This window comes from Cebus imitator, unplaced genomic scaffold (genome assembly GCF_001604975.1).
Source record: "Cebus imitator isolate Cc_AM_T3 unplaced genomic scaffold, Cebus_imitator-1.0 Scaffold365, whole genome shotgun sequence".
In the NCBI taxonomy this organism is placed as follows: Eukaryota; Metazoa; Chordata; class Mammalia; order Primates; family Cebidae; genus Cebus; species Cebus imitator.
Window position 1 is genome coordinate 580,307 of NW_016107680.1, and position 5,932 is coordinate 586,238.

The following is a 5,932-nucleotide window of genomic DNA, read 5'->3' on the forward strand; positions in this document are numbered from 1 at the left end:
TTAGACCACTGCAGACTTATTCATAGTGACAAAAATCACTGGAAAAAACTTGAATGGCTGTTTGTAACTGAATGATTGAATTAACTATGGTTGATCTATTCTCTGGAATGCTATGCAACAACAAAAATGAACAAATTGAGAATATCTGTTGACTGGGTGTGGTGGTGCACACCTGTAATCCCAGCACTTTGGGATCCTCCCACTTTAGCCTCCCGAGCAGCTGGGACCACAGACATGTGGCACCACACCTGGCTAATTTTTGTATTTTTTGTAGAGACAGAGTTGCACCATGTTGCCCACGCGGGTCTCAAACTCCTGAGCTCACGCCATCACCCACTTCAGCCTCCAAGAGTGCTGGAGAGTATGGGGATTACAGGCGTGAGCCACCACACCTGGCCGCAGGAGTCCTTTTTCACCCAAAGCCACCCAACAGACCCACACAGAGACTTTTAGCCAGCAATCATCTCAGTTCCCTCTGAGGCTGCCCGCTCTCCCTGTGAGAGAGCCCCATCTTAGCCCTTCCTGTGTATCTCTGCTGCCTAAAGGATGAGAGTTTCCTAAAGTGTAGAACTGCGGGGTTGGAGGGACATTCCTCTCATGTTGGCCTGAGCCCTGCACCTGCTTTGGAGGTCCTTTGCCTTGTACCACAGAGTTCACCTACATCACCTTAGAGAAGCGACCCGGCATCTTCCAGGCCAGCCGGATGCACCCCCAGGAAGGAAGCTACTGGTGGGGCCAGGCGCACTGAGCACTTGGGAAATGAAGTGCTGTGTACATTTCTGCTCAACGCTACTCATAAGCCCACAAGGCCAGTTCAGAGGCTTTGGGGAGAGCAGGTGCCTTCATCCACTTTCCGCTGTACCTCTTCTGAGGTACAGGAGATAGAGGTCCCTCATTTCAAGGTGACACTGGCATCAGTCAAGCACAGAGCTAACCAACTGCTGATCGTAAATAATGAAGCCAGTGAAGACACCCAAGGAAAGGTGCAGAAAGCTTCCTCCAGGGAGTGGGATTTGAGCTCTACCTTACAGAACAGATTGAAAATAAAGAGCAGAGTAATCAAAATTAGATTCATGTGTGTATATGTATCAGTTGCTGATGTCCAGCCTTAAAATGCCCTGACAGAAGGCTTCAGACTTAAACATCTTCTCACTCCACAGAGAGCACCGATCTGGCAAACTCATTCGGTCCTCTAGTCCAGTCCAGCTCAGTTTTCAAAGCAAGGGGATTTTGCTGAATTATATATTCAAAATATCGGTAGAGTTATAAAAGAAGGGTTGCTTCCCAATTAAACTTAGGGAGGGTAAGAGGAATCCTAGATCCAACATGTGGAAAAAATATGTGCATATTTTAATCAAATCTCTAAGGCAGCTCTTCAGCCTCTGAAAGTATAGATGGAAAACTATTTCCTCGTGATACTTCAACCGATTCCTTAGGAATGAGAGAGAAAAGTTACGGTCACCAGATAAGTGCCTGCAGACGTGAATTCCTTGGCCCTTCTTACAGCACTCATCAGTGGATGGGCTGATGTAATGAGTGGTTCACTCATTCACGGTCACATGCAGGATATACAGAAGAGTAGCCTCGAGTTATTTGTTAACTCAGTGTTTTACTCGTGAGTTAATTTAATTACATGGCTATGTCTATGCCATAACACCAAACATCTGGTGAAAACTAAAGAAGGCAATGTGTAATATCCAGATGTTTACCTTGTGGTCGTACAGGGAGAACACCTGTGCACTAAAGTAATACTCTACCCAGGTGCTTGGTGGTATGTGCCCATAGCCCTTCTTCTACGGAATTCATCTCTTCCAGATAGCTGCTGTAAAGCCCAAATTACATTAAAAATGTATTGCTAATTGTAGACTTTAATTTTTAAAAAACAAAGGAACTATAGAAATCCATGATGTGGTGACCCATGTTTTCTGCTATAAGAGACCTGGTTTCAGAATAACCAAGCAAAGACACACCCTCCGGCTGCCTTCTCTCAAAAGTGACTCAGAAACAGCAAGAGAACAAGTCACAGAAATATACCCCATCCTTGGAAACTAAGAGATATCTATAAACATGAAATGTGAAGACAGAATTTTGGAAGAAGGAGACACATTTAAGGTGATGGATATCCCAGTTACCCTGATTTGATCTTTACATAATATATGAATGCCACAGATCATCACATGTACCCCTAAAAATATGTACATCTATTCTGTGTCAATGAGAAAAAAAAAGACTTTGGGAAAAGGAATAACAAATGACTTAGCAGAGAGAAGGAAAGTCAAACGCTCTGGGAGGTGAGCTAATGTTCCATAGAGAATCTTCAAAGGCAAGGCACAGGAACAGGGGAGACCAGGCAGAAGCACAGCAGGACTAAGCTAAAGCCTGAAAAGGAACAGTTAGATCACTCCAGTTCTGAGTCTCCATCCAGTTCCCAAGTGGCTGGTTGACTCCTCTCACTACAGATACTGAAGAGGACAGAAATGGAGTTCTTTCCAGGCAAAAGGATTGAAGGACAGGCAGCTTCCTAAATAGTAAGACATCTCCATCCCCACTCCCCCACTGCTCAGACCCAGAACAGCAGCCACCAGAGTAAAATCCTCAGAAAAGAAATTGCAGGATGCTATCCCAGAGAAAACACCTGCAAACTCATGATATTTGGAGATCCTCAATGAAGCTGGTACCTCAATTTTCCTCAGCAAAGACCACCAGTGTCATAAGCCCAACACATGTACACAGAGCTTTCTGGTCAGCCTTTTTGATGTCTTCTTAATTTTATTATTATTTTTGAGACAGGGTCTCACTCTGTCACCTGGGCTGGAGTGCAGTGGCATGACCTTAGCTCACTGCAGCCTCAACCTCCTGGGCTCCAGCGATCCTCCCACTTCAACCTCCCAAATTGCTGGGATTACAGGCGTGAGCCACTGCACTGGCCCTTGGTGCCTTACTTTTAAAGAGTGAACGCCCACGGATTAAGAGACACTCAAGGAATAACTCTTACATGACCAAGATGAAAACAAACAAAATGGAAGAACCAGAGAAAAGCAAGATGATACAAGAGAAAAGTCCTGTGGCAGTGGCTCAGGTCTGTAATCCCAGCACTTTGGGAGGTCAAGGCAGCAGGATCACGAGGTCAAGAGTTCAGGACCAACCTGACCAACATCGTGAAACCCCGTCTCTACTAAAAATATAAAAATTAGCTGGTCATGGTGGCATGTGCCTGTAATCCCAGCTACTCAGGAGGCTGAGGCAGGAGAATCACTTCAACCCGGGAGGCGGAGGTTGCAGTGAGCCCATATCGCGCCATCACACTCCAGCCTGGGTGACAAAGTGAGACTCCATCTCAAAGAAAAAAAGAAAAAAGACTGAAAAAAACTTTGATTAATATCACTAGTGATGTGAGGGAACATATTTCATCTATGACATAAGAGCAAAGTAACATAAAAATGAATAATTAGAGAACAAAGAAAAGCTCTCAGAAATAAAAATATGATAGAAACTTAAAATCAGTAGAATAATTGGAAGATGATATGGTTTGGCTCTGTGTCCCCATCCATATCTCATCTCAAATTGTAATCCCCACGTGTCAAGAGAGAGACCCGGTAGGAGGTGATTGGATCATGGGGTGGTTTCCCCCATGCTGGTCTCATGATAGTGACAGAGTTCTCCCAAGATCTGATGGTTTAAAAGTGTGGCACTTTTCACTTTGCTCTCTCTCTCTCCTGCTGCCATGTAATACGTGCCTTGCTTCCCCTTCACCTTCCACCCTGACTGTAAGTTTCCTGTGGCCTCCCCAGCCATGCTGAACTGTGAGTCAAATAAACCTCTTCCATTTATAAATTACCCAGTCTTGGGTAGTTATTTAGAGCAACGTGAAAACAGACTCATACAGAAGACAAGGTCAAGTGAATCTCATGTAAGATATAAGGAAATAATACAGAAATGGGCAGTATCCATAACAAACGAAAGAACGAACCAAGGAAAATGGAGGATCAATCCAAGGGATCCAGTATCCAATGGAAATTCCAGAAAATGAAATTGAGATAACAGTAGACAGGAAGCTAGCAAAGACATCATATAAGAACATTGCCTAAAAAATTTCCAAGAGCATGATTTTCCTAATTTAAAAGGCATCTCAATGTATAGCACAATATTTGGATGAAGATCAGATGTGAGATTAAGACCATCATCACAATTAAGAACTAAAGGGACGGCTGGCCACGAGAGATTAAAAGCACTGGACTCGAAATCCTGGAGAAAACTGGACAAGACATAGGAAGCAACTGTTTTCAGGCATTAAGTATTAGGCAGCACAAGACTATGGTCTTTAGAAGAAAGAAACAAATGAAGTAAGCCCTGTGATCATCTATGACAGAGGCAGTTTTCATCCTGCAGTGGCAATGATGGGAGGACTCAAAGAGAGCCAGGAAAGGGAGCTGAGAAAACAAACCTCAGAGATCGGATAGGCTGAGGCCGCTGAAAGTTGTGAAGCAGAGTTCTGGAAAAGAGGTGATTACACAGAGTACGTCTGCTTGAGCGTTTGCTGAGTATGGGGCCACGTATGTGGACAACAGTATTCCACTCTGCAGGACAAAGAATGACCAAAGCATGGTAAACTAAATATTCCCAGAGCTCTCATGGGCCTTAGAATAGATTGAGCTCCTGAGAGCTTGAACGGAGCTTCCTTACTGATTATCTAAGGCATTCATGTCTCTCTGGTAAGGCCAAACAATGCTTGGACTGAAAGCTATTTTAGCCTTGCCTGAGCAAAGCTAAAAAACAGGTCTTAAGGAATCAAACTGGTCTGCAAGCATCATTGCCCGCCTGAATAAAAGCAAAGTATTATTAAAGTAAGACAAAAAAAAAAATCAAGTAAACAAAAATCCAGACACACAACAATGCAAAATTCACAAAGTCTAAAATCTAATAAAAAAATCACCTAACATGTCAAAAAGTAAGAAAATATGACCCATAATCAAGAAAAACAATCAATCGATAAGGACAATCACAGATAAAAGCCAGAGATGATAGAACTGGAAGATAAGAATGCTTTTAAAAGAGCTATTATGATCGTGAATGCATATCTCAAGGAAAATATGAAGCTAATGAGGAAATAAATGGAAGATATTAAAGAACCAAATGAAATTTCTAAGATAGAAGCACACCATCTGAAATGAAAAGTTCATTTAGTGGAGCCAGGGCTGAGATCTTGGTTTCTAAAACCATTTTCAGACAAAAGGAACCAGGCCTCCCTGGAGAAATGACTGATTTTAGGACTGTGACAGGGAATATATAAGATGAGGCTGGAGCATCTTGTAGTGCCAGAAAGTTAAAAAGTGATATAAAGAAATGACAGTTCAAAGCAAGTTTGTGGTAGATAAAAATTTAAAAAAAGAAAAAAGGAAAAAGATGATAGTATGTAAGAAAGAGCTAAAAAGTAAAATGTCAACTCAGAGTCCAAAATGATCTTTAGTGTCGGAGGGTTCGCATTGTTTGTTTGTTTCTGTTTTTGTTTTTCTGAGACTGTTACTGACACAGCAGCTTCTGGAACTCTTGCACGGAGAGTATGGGAACTCTGGCGAAATTGGGCAGGTGCAGTTCCATCTGCGTGGCAGCCTTGTCTGGGCCACGGCGTATCCACAGCATCCTGCTCCTCTCCAGAGGTTTCTTCAGACATCGCAGTGTATCTGGCCGTGTCATTTGTCACAGGTGCAAAAACAACAACTGAGAGCCTGCAGCTGCTGGCTGAGTGCCTGTGATGGAATGCTGTTCCTCCCAGGCACAGCTACAAGGTGCTCTTGCACTCTGGCCCTGCTCCTTCCAAGAAGACAGGCACAACAGGGATGACCACAATCCCACTCCCTCAGCCACAGCCCCAGTCCCTCAGCCACGGCCCCACTCCCTCAACCACGGCCCCACTCCCTCAGCCACGGCCCCA